The following is a 17,097-nucleotide window of genomic DNA, read 5'->3' as shown; positions in this document are numbered from 1 at the left end:
ATACCATAACGTAAGTTTTGACAGAAAGCAGTCCATGAAAGTCAAATTATGTGATAGCAATTCTTAGAATTAAGCTAGAGCTTAAAATTCATAGTAGTCCGACTCTGCGGTAGTCTAATGAGCGGCCAGTGCTTGGTTGTTCCCTAGAAGAGCTGAGGAAGACAGAGAGAGAATAAATTTTGATTAAAAGACAAGCAGAAAGATTTGTGCAAGTAACAGACTTCGACCTGCGATTCCTGCGATTGAGGAATTCAGTTGAGAACTTCAGTAAGGGCAGCACTGTTTGCCGTGTGTACGGCAACAATTAACTAATGTAATTTTAAAAGCTGGTAATGCAATAAGTTACAAAGGGTCTGGTCTCGCTTAACGTATAACGAGCGTTTAAACAAGCACACTGGTCGGTCGCGATGCCTTTTCAAGCAACGCACCCGTGCAAAGCCAGAGCCTGACTGCGAGGCTGCTTGTAGCCCTCCTACAAATTGCTGGGTGTGCGGAGGTGGAGACTTAACCACACACCTACCGCAGTCTAGCCTAGCACCCTAACCACTGGGCTTGACGCGGGATAACTGCGTTAACCTGTCTATGGCAATTTCCACACTAAATTTTTGTTATAATAGCGCTGAAGCATTCTCGTGGAGCGCTTAAGGAAAAATACTTAAGGACAAGATGCCTAATTTGACCAAACAATTAAATGCAGTACCTAAAGCGACCCGTGACGATGATGACGACAGAATTGATGAAATGCAGGCGTAAGTGAATAACAGCTGGAGCCGTACGCCTTCTGCACAACTTGGGTTAAGAGTGTTGCAAGGTCGCTGCACCGTTTTTGGGTTTCTTATTTTTCGTAACAGTATAAGCAGCTAGATCCTGGATTGGCTTTGTTGCAGTTACCTAGAGCGAGAAGTGACGACGCTGCGATGCTATTGTGTGCCGAGAAATACCTTAGACTGGGAGGCTTCAAATCGACATATTCCTCGAAAAGCCCGTAAATACCTTGAAGACGCGTCTGGAGAATAGGGCTCCGTCTGTCGGAATGGTTGAGTCTATCAAAACGGTGACCATGGTAGCCACAGCGGCTGCTACTCTCCTGCGAATGAACTCATACACAGGACAACCTTCATATAACGAATCCGCTTAGATAATAGCCATCTGTACAGTAAACTTATAGATCTGCCCGTTGCCGACCCCGTTCCCCAAGAAATTACTCAGAGAAACAGCAAAACGTGTCTAAATATCCTCAGTGCAACAAATATAGGCGTTTCGAGCGCATAAATTCTTGACTACACGCAGATTTATATGCCGTTTCACAGGTGGCTTAGCGTGGCCTCTCGGCCGATCTCTCGTGGAATAAAGCGAGCCGATCTTGTGGACACTGGAATAGCAAACTGCACTTACGGCGATGAAGATTGTCCGATCCTGGGCACATCGTAATCTGCATTCTCATGAGTGACGCCTGTCACGAGGTGCGGATCTTCGTGTCTTGCAGGGCAGGCACGTGATCACTACGCCGCAAAATGAGGCGGTGAAGACAGTTCTATATATAGCGTAAGATTGCCCCTCTTTCGTGCATCGTTTAATTCCAACATGTGCGTTACATTTCCCTATCTTTAGGGCACTGTTATGTAGCAATACACTTCTTTTTTTAATGAAAACAAGCCACTGGGGCCTGAGTGAAATGCAGAGCTATAGTAAAAAAAAAAAAAAAAAAACGGTACCGGGTAGTCGTTGAAGTTGGACAGACGACAAGGTCTGCAATCACTGTGCCTCGATTTCAAGCGTGTGTTTTGGGTTTCTTCACTTATTTGTGATATGTAAGTAAGGAGTATCGAAAGACGTACGTACTATCGCTGAAGCAAGATTTGCATGGAACCTTCTTTCTAGGACATCTATATTTGTGCAGCCGTAGCCGTGCTTTAGGAAAGGCAACGTTCAAGGAAACTGAACCACCTTTATTCGGGCCTTCCATTTGGTAGCCCGGCTCTCATTAAGAAACTCGTCTAGGTGATGGCATAGGCATTTCTCTAGGTAATATTGGAAGAAGCAATACGGTTAACAGCTCAAGTTGTGTGCAACGTGAAATCAGTAACGGCAACGTTAAGCGGCACGCTTGCTCCGTGGTAAAAATATTAAGCGCAGGAGAACGAAAGTAACCATTCCGAGGCTAAGCTCTTCACAGTTATATTCTGGCGTCCGCTCCATTTGCGAAAGGAAAAGCCCGCTACACTCCGACTCATGCGCAACACTAACCCTCTTATCCGCGTTGTCCTCGGAACAATAGCGCGCGCAATCCGGGAAAATATGGCGCTCGGGGGGGAGGGCGCAGGGTGGACATAAGCGTCGATAAACAGGAAGGAAGGAAGGACCCGCAGCGCCCTCTATCCGTATCCCACCGTTCCCTCTTGTGACGGCAAAAGAGGGGAATTCGGGAGGAACGAGAAAAAAGAAAGCAAACGGGAATGCGGCGAAGGCGTGGAACGTAAGTTACCGTTACTCTCTCCCATCCCTTCTCCTAGCACTGCTTAGTGCGAGGGTTAACGACGAAAGGGGGCCGCTGCGCCCCCCTTTCTAGCAGACGACAGGCTAGCAGACGACAACGCCGTCTGGTGTACGAGGGGATTGGTGCGGCGGAAGAGAGATGTCTTCGTGGGTTGACCGCAACGGCGCCGGCGGAGCGTGCGGTGCCCGAGCGATATTGTTATTACGCAACCACCAGAAGACCCGTTTCTTTTTCTCCCGATCGCCGCAGCAAGTCGAGCGCACTGTTCTTCTCTTCCGCCTCCATATTTCTTCTTTCTCGTCTGCTCTCCGTCTGCTTTGGAAACGCGCGTGAACTGAACTCTTGTGCGATAGCGAAGGCTACTCGTCCAAAGAAGTTTCACGTTCGTGTCTTTCTATTGCTCAAATGAGAGTGTTGAAGATGATTATATTTTGTTAGGTTTCTCAGTAAGCGCAAGATTAAAGTGTCCTAGACGGCATTTTGTTTACCAGTTTTACCGTCGTTGACTGTGATTCCTGGGCTGCGTAGCACAGCAAGGTAGCTGTAATGTGGCTGTAGCTGCTCCGCTACTTCGGCAACGATATCGATACGCCAATCTCAAGGGGAAATTTTTTTATTTGCGCACAAATAACACGAAACTCCATAAAAACAATACATAACGAGGTCTGGGAAAGAAAGCAATTAGGTGGTAATAAAAGCTCGTTCTGGTCGTCGGATTCAATCTGACATAAACCACCCTTCCGGGGTAATCTCTGTCATTTGACTGCTACGATGCCGGTAGCAGTGAGTAAGCAGCCAGTCCATGCTAGAAGTGTTTTCACGCCTCTTTCCAAGGAACGACACTTTTTTTTCTTCGATGAAACTTCTGACACTCTATCACTTCCTACACCGCAGAACTTAGTTGCCGTTTTCAGTGTTGTTGAGCTTCGAGTTCAGGAATAGTTCGTCCTTGCAGTGCCTTCTTGTATTCTTCCTTAGCACATGGCGCGAGATTGTGCGTCCCAGAAAAGAGCTGGCTCGCTTTCCAGTCCACGTACGAGACCAATCTTCCTTCCCCTTCCAAGCTTCATTCTAATGTCAGATAAATTAGAGTTTTCTTTATGACGTCAATTTGTCTAAATTGACAGGTTTCCGCAAAATACGATGTGCTTATTCAAATACGCGTACTTAGCCAACAAATAGTCCCTGGGAAAACTGTATTGATTTTATTTATTTATATTTATTTATTTATTTATTTATTTATTTATTTATTTATTTATTTATTTATTTGAGCATACTGTTGGCCCTCAGGCCGTTACAGGGGTGGGCTACAGTAAAAATATTATTACAAATCACTCGTACAGCCTTATATAAAGTACGCAATTCAATTTCTATTTACACTCATAGTTCGGTAATAAAATGGTGCATCAGTGCAATTAGCACGTCAGTTTTACACACTACAACAGCAGTTCAAGTGCTGAAGTAACCCGATCAGCACTTCGAACGTATGTTCATTTATTCCTCTGAAAATTCCTCCTCAGTGCTGTGTTAAGTACAAAATTAAAATTAAATTATGGGGTTTTACGTGCCAACACCACTTTGTGATTATGAGGCACGCCGTAGTGGAGGACTGCGGAAATGTCGACCACCTGGGCTTCCTTAACGTGCACCTAAATCTAAGTACACGGGTGTTTTCGCATTTCGCCCCCATGGGAATGCGGCCGCCGTGGCCGGGATTCGATCCCGTGACCTCGTGCTCAACAACCTAACACCATAGCCACTGAGCAAACCACGGCGGGTCTGTGTTGAGTATTGTGTTATATCTGTGTTTAGTTTATTATTTTAAATGTAAAAAAAAATTGCCTAGCCATTTGTCGACGTTGTACTAACGTGGGTAGTTCTAATTGACGTAACATTTCTTTTACTGCCTCTGTCGAGGAATATTTTGAAAGAATGCATCTAGCGGTCCTCCTCTGCACTCTCTGTAGCATTTCGATCAGCCGAATTTCGGAGGGGTCCCATATAATGTTTTGCAGATTCCAAAGTTGGCCGTAGATACGTTAAGAACGCTCTTAGTTTGTGGTAGCAAGCTTCTATTTCCGTAGTAGATGCCACAACTTTTTTCCGCTGCTGAGCAAATGTTTTCGACATGTATCTTCCATATTAAATTGATTGATGCAGTTACACACAAGTACTTCGTTGCATGAACTGTAGAGAAAGGGGCAGAGCCTATAGTACAATTGTAAATGAGTACGTCTCTACTATTATTGACCACACGTAGAGCAACAAATTTGGATTGATTTATCTCGATTTTCGAAGTAGCGCACCAATCACCGACGACTGCAAGAGTGTCATTAGGCGCTTTCTGGTCATTTGTGTTGTTTATAACTTTATAAATTAAGCATTCGTGTGCAAAAAGTCGCACCATTGTGTTTACATCAATAATTCGTGTAATATTACTTATATAGATAAAAAATAATATTGGACCTATGACAGAGCTTTGCGGGGCTCCTGAAGTAACTTGTAATTGATCAGATTTGTAACCATTTACTTCCGCATATTGTGTTCATATTGTCAGGTACGCGATTATCCATTGTACGATGTGATGGTTTATGCTACAGTACACAAATATAGCAGTAATTCAGGGTGCGGAACCTTGTTAAAGGCTTTTGAAAAATCCAGTAATTTTGCATCAATCTGGCTTTTGTTATATAAAGTACGTGTAAAGTCGTTGACAGCTTTTAGAAGTTGGTTTGTTGGGGAGAGATTTTGTCGAAAGCGGTGCTGATTGGGAAGGAGTGTTTTTGTGTCTTCAAGATATGTATACATAGACTGAGATATAATGTGTTCTAAAAGCTTACAGCAAACAGAAGTCAAAGATATTGGACGGTAGTTCTCGACTTTTTGTCGGTCTCCAGATTTGTGGGTCGGCACAACTTTGGCCACGAGCCAGGTTTTGGGAACTCGTTTCTGTGCAAGCGAAGCCTTTAATATGATGAGGGAATGGTTACATTGCGTTACGTTAAATTAGGGCATGGTTACGGTTTCTTCCAACTATGAAATCACGAGTTAAGTGAAAGAATTCGAATCGTCGTCCGTGGGGAGCGTCGACATAAAACGCTTCGCGAACTTGTATAGACAACTGCACCGGCGAGGGAGAAAGTAAATAGAATTTGATCGAAAGGCCGCCGAAACGCCGAGCCCGTTTTGATTGTATCAGGCGTGTCTAATGACTCCAAGCGCCCCCTGTTTCAACAAGCCTTTCTGTCTGTCGGACGTGTCGGGCAAACGGGGTCATTCATCCGATATGGGAACGTCACGGTAACGGCGCACAAACTTGTTCAAACATAACGAGAAAGGTGCTCTTGCAGAAAAAAAAAAAAGAAAAAAAGAAGCTTGTTCGCCCCCATTTTTTTCTAAGAACTGCTCAAAACAAAAGAAACAGGAACCCATAATGTTAGCCATTTCGTAAGCGCAGAAACTTCACAGAAATAGCAATATATTTCGCTACGTGTCTTTGAGCCGGTACCTCGCAGTGCGCTGGGCAGTGTGAGGTACTGCGAGAACTTCAGACCGCGTTGCCAAAAATATATCGCCCATGTTTTTTTTTTTCCTGGCTCACCAAGCCTCTTGTAGAATTCAGCGCTCGCAACCGACAAGAGCACAAAAAAGAAACAAGACACGTGTGTGCGTGTGTCTGTCGAGTCGTGTGTTGTGCTTTTGTTGAGTCGCACGCGACTAATTCTGCAAGAAAATAAGTCCGACCATCACGCCGTTCTGTCGTGCTATAGCATCATGTTCCACTAAATGCGGGTTCTTAAAAGGGAAATAGCTTTCCTTGGCTTATCGCGCAGGTGTTTCCTTTTTATCTTATCTCTCGTTCTCTCTCTTTCTTGTGGTCGGTAGTTGGCGCTTATCGCTTGTCGAAACGTCGGCTCTTGCTTTCACCTCGTTCTCGTCTTGCTCATTGCCAACCGTAACATAAAGGAAGAAAAAAAAAATCGGGGGTTTTTCGGCGAGAAACCCGCGATGTGATTAGGGGGAGCGCCGTAGTGGGCGACTGCGGGATAATTTTGGTGACTTTGGGTTCTTTTAACATGCACGGAATGCAGGGGCGTTTTTGGCATTTCGCACCCTTTGAAATGCGGCCGCCACGGCTGGGGTTTGATCTCGCGACCACGGGTCCTTAGCAGCGCAACGTCATAGCCACTAAGCCGCCACGGCCGGTTCGCCAACAGCACGTATGTAACACACACACGCACGCACACGCACACACGCACGGTAGGATTTCGCTGTCTTCCCAGGACCTGCCTTCGTAACATCGCTGTGGGTGTAAGCAAATAGTCGGGCCTATCTAAACGTGCTGTAGGGAGAGAGCTTTGGCATCTGAAGGTTTAGATGCTGTGGTGGATAGCTCGGGAAGAATTTCCCGGCCTTCGTCTTCTCCCGCCGCCCTCTCCTCCTGTTCCGGCTGCAAGAAAGGGCTCAGGCACCGCGCTATACTGGTATACCGGTTAACGGCTTAGTCATCTGCAAAAATTACGCAATCAAACAACAAACGGTATACCTGAAATGTCTTCTAAGCAACAACTGTTCGCCTTCAAGCTCATCATGCCTTCAATAAAGCGATGAGCTTTGTAAAAGCGTTCGGATAATTGTTCGCTTACATTGAAAATCACTGTCGACGATTTCTGTACGATAGCTTTGTCGTTGTAGAATCACAATTTGCTAGTACGACTCAACCTAATATCCGTCGTGATAGCGCCTTCCTAAAGCCAGTATTTGACTGGAACCTAGCCACGCAGCCACGTGAGGCGCTGGTCGTTGTGAAAAGTAGGCGGAATGGAATCTTTTCATGTCCTCTGTCACAAACACTTTAAACCTTTTTGCCAGGAAAAGCTTCGTCAAATTTTTCACGACAACAGTGCCCGTAGCCGTTCCAAGTCTACTACAAGCGCAGAATATTTTGTTCGCCGTACAACGCGATGTGCAAGCTGACCCGTTTTTTGCGCGTGCATGCCGTCTGCGTGCCATAAACGAGCAACGAAGCAACCGACGTCCGGCCATTTAGTCCTAACATTGCCTTCTGCGCTAAAACGGTTCGCACGAAAGCTTGCGGGCGCGAATGAGCGGTCGTTGAGAGAAGCGGCGCCGAAGCACGTCTCGCCGACGTCTCGCGCACTCTCGTTTCCACCGTCATTTATTTCTCCATCAACTGTCTTATCAGCGTCACATTCGTTCTGTAATTGCGTGCAGCAGCACCGCAGGTCGCTGCTGTGAAGATTTGTTCTCCAGCAGGCTAAGGGCCGACGCTGGCTCAGCGTTCTTCAGGCGATCTTGCACAGTGCCTTTTTGCATGCGGCAGAGAAAAACAGGATCGGTGCGTGATTCACGAAATAAAATTTCAGTCAACAAGTTTATCGAGAGAAGATGCGATGCTGACGGGTTACATTTTCAAACTAATTTACAGTCTCCGTAGTGCCTGCCTTCAGAGCTATCGACTGCCTCGTTACAGTGCATTGTTTGAGCGTACTTTATCTGAAATCAGTTGAATGCGCAAACGCGATAAAAAGTGTGATCTGTATCTTAAACTGCAAATTTGTCCATCTTCGTAAACATAATAACGCATGACAGGGGTGTTAGAAAGGCACACGTTTTGGAACTACTTTTCATCGCGGAGTCTCGAGCATCGGCTGTAGTCTGCACCGTCTGCAGTCGTGCACAGAAGTAGCGGGACATATTATTCAGTGTAAGCGCCTGCTTGCACAGTCTCGACCATTGGAGAGAGCGTCGTCTGCAAGCCCGTCCGGCCCTGCGACGCCATACTGCCCTCTCCTGGAGCCCAGAGAGGCACCATTTATCTTTCGACTCTCCTGGCTGCTCTCTCCACGCAGCTAGATTGTTTACTTTATTTTATGCATTTAGTGGAAAACACTTCCCGTTCCTCGTCCGGTAGCCCAAATTTGCATGACACTGCGTGGACGATGCGGCAGCGGAAGGACCAACGCGACGACCGGGAGAGAGAGGGAGAAAGAGGACGGAGAGCCTCTCCTTTTTGGACAAGATGGAGGACGCGCCAGAGTGGTTGCACACGAAAAAAATTGCGTTTCGCAGACGGCGACGACCACTCGCTCGTGTACGCTAGCAGACGACGACATGCCACCGCTTCCGCTGACCGGAAGCGAGAACGCCGCTTCCGGTCGACGCGAGCGCCATCCAACGGGACACTTTGAGGCGAATATAAATGGTGAGGCTCTGGGCAACGAAAGTGGGGGCGTGCTTGAAAACGGCGAGAGAGCCGCGGAGCGAGGCCAAGCGTCCGTGTGGTGTCATCGTGCTGTCCCGAAGGGAGCAGACGACAAGCAATTTCGCGAATAAAATATTTCGGAATTGCAATGCTACGAATGTGTTTTTATACATTTCTTGAAAGCGCACACAATATTGTATAATTTAAAGTGGTTTTCTAAATTTGGATGTTAGGAGTAAACAAAGCGTTTGTGCAGATCAGAAAACGTCTCACTGTGTCCGCTATAGACAGTGATCAGCTTAACCCCTAACAATGCATTTGCCTGACTACACTGGAATTTCGTGAAAATGTCGACTCTATAACTTCAAAGTTTCCTTTTTCTACTACTCCGAGTTCCTCTTCACCAGTTCGGGAGCTAGTTACATCTGAAAGCTGTAATTAGGATTCGTAAATATTCAGCGGCTTAGAGAGCGGCTTGAAACTTCAGTATCATTCCGAGTTAGGAAAAGAGATACAGTGATGCAATCCCTTAGCAAAGCTTTAAATGTTCATTACTATCATTGCGTTTCAGACAAAATCATCCCACATGCATGACCTTCAACCTCGTGCATGCTGACAAAATCTCAACCGTCTATCCCCTTTTGTTGCCTACAGAGGTTCGTGGTCGACTGCGCGTTCAAGCACTAAATATTAAACTGACTTTTTCATGTCATTTTTCATAAGCAACAGCATTCATTGAATTCATCTATTTGCTCATCACTAGGGCAGACAATTATAAGCATAGAGTGGAAGGGCTGATCCGTCAAATTCCGCCACCTTGTCCATTATGATTGGCTCAGAGGGCTACGAAAGCCGAGATTTCGGAATTTAAGTGTCCGGAATAGCAACACGGGAACACAAGACCAAGAAGAGCGGGAACACACAAGGTGCTGCCTCCATTCCTGCGTCCTGTGTCAGCCACGCTTTCATGTCTAATAATGCGCCATTCCAACCAGGCCAACTTTCCATTCTCTTGAAGCACATCACTCCGGCGTTGGTTATTTCACCCACTGAGTCAGCCACTCCTTTACAACGCCATACCCTTATTCCCTGGCTCGCTAAATCTCCCCGCTTCGTCCGATACTGTGAATCCGCGCATGATTCTCGGGAAATTTCGTAATAGCGTACTCACTCAGTTATTGACCCAAAAGAAGGCAAATTCCTTATTGTCACCCAGTTATCAACGTTCACCAAAACCCACATCACTCATTCACTCACTCTCTACCTCGCTAACTCTCCTCCCTTACTCCGATGCTTAGAATCCTTGAATGATTCGCGTAGAATCGCTTAATAACACTCCCTCACTCACCTACTAACTCAACAGGGAACCAAGTCCCTACTTCCACCCATTCATAGAGCTGACGCACTCACTCAGTCGCTCGCTCGCTCGCTCGCTCGCTCACTCGCTCACTTACTCACTCACTCAACTCATCCACTCACTCAACTCATCCACTCACTCAACTCATCCACTCACTCAACTCATCCACTCACTCACTCACTCACTCACTCACTCACTCACTCACTCACTCACTCACTCACTCACTCACTCACTCACTCACTCACTCACTCACTCAGTTTAATTTGACCGTCTATGCACAGGAACACCATCAAGCTCGGCGGCACACATCGCAACAGCAACGCAGCCACTGAAGCTCTCCCTAAGCGATCGACTTCAACTCTAGTGCCAGCGCTGCGCCGCTCCAAACCGCTCCAGCTTCCGCGGTGCGCGCGAGAGTGTTTAGCGACGCTCCATTAACCCCGACACCCATCGCGTAGCGATCACCACCGCCGCATCCTTCCCTCTGTGTTCGTCCGCGTGTCTCTATACCCGAGTCGCAACGCCTGCGCGCATCCAAAGCGCCGGCGAGGAGCCATTCTTTTGATGCTTTGCTATCTCGCCTGTCGCAGCAAAGCCAAGCCAAGCCGAGCCACGCGGCAGCCCGAAAGCGATCGTTTTCGTCGCGGCACGGTCGTCGCGCGTTCGGAGAGAGAAAGAAGCAGCGGCGGTCGTGCTTTTCGCGCCAGCCAAGCTGGCCGCGTTGTCGCCCGCCAAACTGTTATCGCCGACGCGCTTTGGCCTTCCTTTGTGTCGCCGCAGTGGCGTAAACGCCAGCTCCTTATTGTGCGTTCGTCTGTGTGTCCGTGACACATGTGCTCGTTGTGCTGTGCCCCTGTCTCCCCGGGCGAAGTCCGGAGCAGCTTCGTTCATTGCCGCGGCTGCCGTCTGATATTAAGCGGCCGCGTCTGCTCGGCCGTATGTTTGTACTTACGTGGCAGTTTCGTAGTTTTCCGGAGGCTTTGGTGTGGGGCTTTCGGCTGGTGTAACTGGCCACTTCTGCTCCTTCGTCTATCTTGTATGATAGTTTCCTAGGCTTCTGAAGGCTTCACTGCGCAGCTGTCGTCTGCTTTAACCTGCCCTTTCTGATGTGCCGTACGTGCGTGCTCGTACGACAGTTTAGTAGCTTTCCGGAGGCTTCGCTGTGGGGCTGTCGTCCACTGTAACCAACCGCTTCTTCTGATTTGTAGTCTATCTGTACTTGTACGGCACTTCCGTGGTCTTCTTCTGGTTTTGGCGCTGGTCTGTGCTGCGCCCCTCATTCTTTCCGTACTTACTGCTGCTTGTGTTCGGGGCTAACAAAAGTTTATCTGTGTCCACAAAAGGCCGCATTCTCTTTCTGTTTCATGTTTCATGGTATCCCGAGCACCATTCTTCTCCGCGTTTTCCTTTTGCTGCGGATGTCGCACAATCTGTCGTAAGGAGGGTTCATTAATGGTCAGGATGTATCATCAACCGCTGTACGCTTCTGCGCGTACGTGTTTCTTTGCTTGCGTGCTTACTTGCGCGTTTGCTTACTACTTTAGTAACCTCATGCAATATCTGTCGGCAAAATGAAGTGAACTTGCGGTAACAAGGGGGCATGACAAACAAAGAAGCCACTTCGCGTACAGAGCGCATATGGATGAGTGGTCTCCATGCAGAGATCGTCTTCATAAGCGCGCTCTTCTGGTTCGCGACAATAAAAGTTGGTAATCATTCCACCACCTAGCACTATACTTCTGCGCGTGGACGTCACAGATCGTTTGACGCTATTTCACTGCGTAAGCCGTGGTACAGACACTTTGGACTTCCCAGCTGGCGTTCGCCATTGGAATGACGCAGGATATCAGTGACAACATTTTCTATAGTGAAATGCCAAGGAAAACCAATGTATATTTGCGGCAAGTACAAAGCACCGATATCGATAGCTTGTGCATCTCTACGGAAACTAGGGGGGTCCTTCTGCACAGGGTCAAATTTCGCCATAGGAATCCATTCGCCATATTGTGAGCTATGATTGGCTAATAGAATCGCTATTCAGTCTCTAATTTGCGCAAAACGCAGACATTACGAAATTGAACACAGTAGTGGAAGTAGTACTTATTGTTCTGAATCGTACCCATAGGGCGCCTTTCAGAACACGGTGATATCCCGCCGCGTTGTAGAACTCTGCCATGCTTGTTTTCATAGCGACGGCCTTTATAGGCACAATCAACTAGTCGCTTTGGTGTCCGCGGTGTCCGTCGCCGAAATACCGCCGTGATTTGCCAGAAGTTTATGTAGAAATAAAGACGAAATTCACATCGTCCCACCAGGATTAGAGCCACACCGACAGATTGATGGTTGAACATTCTAATAACTCTCAGCCGCTCCGCCGATACTACAGCAAAGAAAACTTCGCCTGGGCAGTACGCTGTTCTGGCTACTTCAGCGCTCATTTGTATCGTGTATATTAGGTGCCTGCCGGGCCATCGGCAAAGCGATGCGAAGCGGCCATCATAGGAACTATGACTCTGGCCCCACTTATGTAGGCTGTCTCAGTCACGCTTTTTTACGTTTTTGGTGCTGGCTGCTGACAGAAGAGCAAGGCTAGCAATAGAAAGTTGTAGCTGGAAGTATGAACGTTTTGATTATATATATATATAAAAAAAAACAGTATACAAGAGTGCAAAAATGAGCTCACTGGCTGAGCGACATTCCCAGAGAAAATAGCGCAGCAACATGACCACTGATAGACAAAAATAACGCAGCTTCTGACTGTCAAGTGCTGGTTATATTAATAGGAAAGAGTTGCACACGTATATTGCAGAAAGATATAAAAGAAAGCCAACGTTCTATCCGCGTGTTAAAAAAGATAAGATTAAGAACGAAAGAAGGGCCAGGCAGTAGCAGTGGTGAATGAGTGAATTATAGGGTTTTACGTGCCAAAACCACGATTTGATTACGAGGCACGCCGTAGTGGGGGACTCCGGATTAATTTCGACTACCAGGGGCTCTTTAATGAGCCCCCAATTCACGAGACACGGACGTTTTTGCGCCCGCCGCGGCCGTGATATGATTCCGTGACTTCAAACTTAGCAGCGCAATGAAACGATGAAAAAAAAAAGGCTGTTTATCAGCCGGATATAGAGCGGATATTGTTCTCACATGGTATCCATGCTATCCCCCTGATAAACTGCACTTCGCTTCACTGCTGCTATCGGACGGCCGTTCTTTTACGTGTATTTTTTTCTTCTTTGTTGACACGCAGATTTCACGTTGGATACCCCATTTCTTTCCGCCAGGTATGCAAGTCCAACCTATGAATAAACCAATAGTTGATAGTCAGTGCTTGTGTAGTTGGTCCTGCTGGTGCGCGGCTTTTATAAAACTATAGCTGCACTTCCAAAAGAAATCGTCAGCTACACCTTTCATAACCACTGTTGTTTGCCGTGCATAGCCTTACTCTCCTCAGCCAATGGTTGCCTGATCGAGCACTGGCAAGGCTTTTCTTCACTCTACCGAACAATTATGGGGCTGATACAACATAAGTGGCGCCGCCATAGACAACGGCATAGTTTTAAAGAGATCTGGCAGGCAAAAAAGTCTATATAGGAGGTGATGGCTCGCTTAATGATCGGCTGACACCACGTCCTGCGTCCTATTGATAAACCAGTGCCGCGATGAAAGAATATAAACATTGGGAGAAGAGAAGAAGTGAAAAATGGGACTTGAGAGGGACGGGTCCTTTTCTCGGCTTCTCCATCGCCGCGGAGCGGTACCATGGAGGCCGAAATTTTTTTAAACCTCCTTGAGTGGCATCTAAAGAAATGAAGATGATTCATACTAGAGACATCAATGACGAAAGATTTGCCTCTTCTTATCAAAACCAGATTGCTTGCCAACATATGCGAACGTTTACTCCAACTTACGAAATAGTGCAAGACTCGCTGCCCAAGTTACTGCGCCCGCTGACACGGGACTGCCACGCGTGATGGTGGAAACAAATGTTTTTTTAGAGACAAAAAAAAATTCGCCTGCAATTACGATACTACATAATGCGAAATGTGAGCGCAGCTCTATACGGGTTTTCATTTCGCGATATATTGAGGAAAGAATGTGAGAGACATGTAGCAGAGTCGGCGATCGCCGAAAATCTAATCTGCGGGTCAAGTGCGTCAGCTGTTATAGATAACTCGCTGAAGATTCCAGTGTAATCGCTGGTGCCGCGTGGCTTCCAGAAAGTACTAGATAATTCCCCTCGCGCTTGCAATCAGACTACAAAACAATCGCAAACAATGGAAATCAAAACAAGCGCGAACGAGACCAAATCAAGCAAACCAAAGAAGCGCGAGCGACAGCTCACGTAGGCAGACGATAGTACAAAACGAGCGGCCCGGCTGAGACCAGATACGAGTACGCTTCGAGCGGTCGGGCGGCTCCGCATGACACCAGCTTCCTGCACGCACGTCACAGAAGGGGCCGCTCTTATTGGTCTCCACCGTTCGCGGCTCGCGTCTTTCATCTCCCCTCTCCGCGTTCGCTCTTTCATCTTTCCCTGTGTTTGTTCGCTCAGTTACACCGTCGACGCCGACACAGGAACGGGCGCCTAAGAACTTCGCTCTAAAAATCACGTCTGCTTTAAAACGGCTTCTTTTTTTCTCTGAGCCATAACTGCGGCCAATCAATGAGAGCTGTCAGAATGGCGAATTTGCCAATATGGCAGAGTACGACAGTGTCCATAGTACATAACGTACGCTGCTGAGAACCGCTCTCTTTGGTTGCCTTGGCTTGAGCTTGTGTCATACGTCAGATATCTTTGTGCTAGCAGTATCATGAGTGCGTGTGCTTCCTTAGTGCTACTGTGTTTAATACGTATTGGCTCATTTTCAATACTATAGAAAGCATTGAAGCGTGATAGGTAAATGATTGCGAAGAATTATCCGAAGCTACAGAACTTTGGGTGGCTGCGAAGTCATCACTTGGAGATTTGCCAACGTCGAAGCACATATTTACGAGTTCGCACTCAATTCGTCACCTGTGCCTTCAACTCTCGGTTGTGATATCTCTTAGTGTTATTGCATTCACAGTGACCCAATCTCGCAATGATCAATCCTAAGTCATGAGCTTTCTGTCGCTTAATACGTACTACGTAAAAGTTTTTCCGAGCATGAAAGAAGCCCGCGAAAACACGCTAAACTACCGCGCAACCGGCCGCTCGAGGCACTTTGCGTGCATTCCCAGTCTTCTCTCACGCTCAGAAAAACATTTTAATGTAGGACGTATTGAGCAACAGAAAGCTGTATCGCGAGCTTCTCATGTTCCTGTACCAATTTCTCATTGACACTTTTCATTCATAATACTTGATAAGTTGATAAATAATGAAGACTAATTATGCAATTAGGCGGCATGCAAAAATAATAGGAGTATCTACAAGCGACTGCAAACAACATTATCTTGATTTTGTCCAGCTACTTGGCGTTTGCGCACTTTTAAATCTTGGTGCATGATAGTTGGGACATCCTGTATATAGGAAGAAAAAAAAAAGAAGCACCAGAAAATAGCCTCTGCTATACCAACTCCAAGACCACGGAGAAAATAACATGAAAGCAAAATCAACGCAAGGAAAGACAGACAGATACATAAATTAGAGAATGCGATGCAGCTTTGGCTCATAAAAAAAAAAAGAACGACGGAAAGCAAAGTTATAATAGGAAGTGATTTATCCAGAAAAGAAAGCTTCTAATAAAGTGCAGACGACGAACCTTCCCAATCATTTCGCAGTTAGTTCGCGATGTTCGCATTTTACGACTTCGCAGCGCCGTGACAACCCTTATCTCTCCTGCAATCTGAGAGCGAGGCGCGGTGTAGTTCGTAATTTTTCACGATTCGTGTCTAGTATTCGCTACCACACTTAAGCGTGCGCTCTAGAAAATAAAATAGAGTTAAACGGGGGAGTAAGAGCATGTCAATGAGGAGCAAAAAAAAAAAAAAATGGCATTTGCTCATTACAGGTCGACCGTTTTATTCCGCTAAAATAAATGCGTCCGAGACAGGTGCGAAAGATTAGCAAGGAGGGACGGCAGTTGGTGGTAGAGGAGGGGGGAGGGATTTATGGAGGGCACACGCTTTAACTTCGCTCTTGCTTGCTAAATGTCCCGCTATTAGCAGCGGGCAGCAACCGTTAATGCGGCGATAAAGCGGTTCCTAACGGACTCGCTCCGACTCAAAGTCGACACGCTAGGTATTGGCGCGCGCGTAATGGCCGTAATTAAACAAGGCACGTCCGTGAGCTATGGCAATTATACCAACCTTCTCTATTGCACACGATTTCCTCTTTTCCAGAACGCCTGAATTTTCATGGACATGCTTCTAGTTTTTCTTTTCTTTGTTTTCAATATTATTCATAACAGAGGGCCTGGTATGGGTACTGAAACGGCAGAGAGTGTATTTTATGTTCTTCGATGAGAGCGCGTTTCATTTCAGTTTTACTTTCTCTTCGCTAGATGGGTCTTTATCGACCATTGAACCATATGTGTTCCGTTTATTCCTGTCGTGACTGTTTATTGCTTACGCTTATGTACAGTGAGATGCCATACACTGAGTTTGCTGTGTATGGGGAAAAGGGTTACCGCTAAACGGTACATGACAGTCCAGCACAAGATCTTTTCTAATCTCGAGAAAAAGAACACCAGACGTGCTAGCTCACGCTCTGAAAAGTGCTTTTGAGGGCGTGAAAGAAGCCCGCCAATAAACGCAAAGTGCCTCGAGCGGCGAGTAGCGCCGCAATTTTGCGTCTATTTGCGGGCTCCTTTCACGGTCGGAAAAACACTTTTATGTAACGCATACTGAACAACAGAAACCTGCATCGGGTTGTAATAACGAATCCTGTCTTATCAATCTCTTCCTTGATTTTTTTTCCACCAATGCCTTCAATGCATCTTGCTTATCTCGACTGCTGACCGGTTGACGCTTGCGTCCACTTTAAATCCAAGCGCTTCTGGAAAGTGCACGTTATACCGATGGGTCCAACTGGGT

The sequence above is a fragment of the Dermacentor andersoni genome, chromosome 7 (assembly GCF_023375885.2).
Source record: "Dermacentor andersoni chromosome 7, qqDerAnde1_hic_scaffold, whole genome shotgun sequence".
In the NCBI taxonomy this organism is placed as follows: Eukaryota; Metazoa; Arthropoda; class Arachnida; order Ixodida; family Ixodidae; genus Dermacentor; species Dermacentor andersoni.
The sequence above is the reverse complement of the archived record's forward strand: the minus strand, read 5'-3'. Positions refer to the sequence as shown.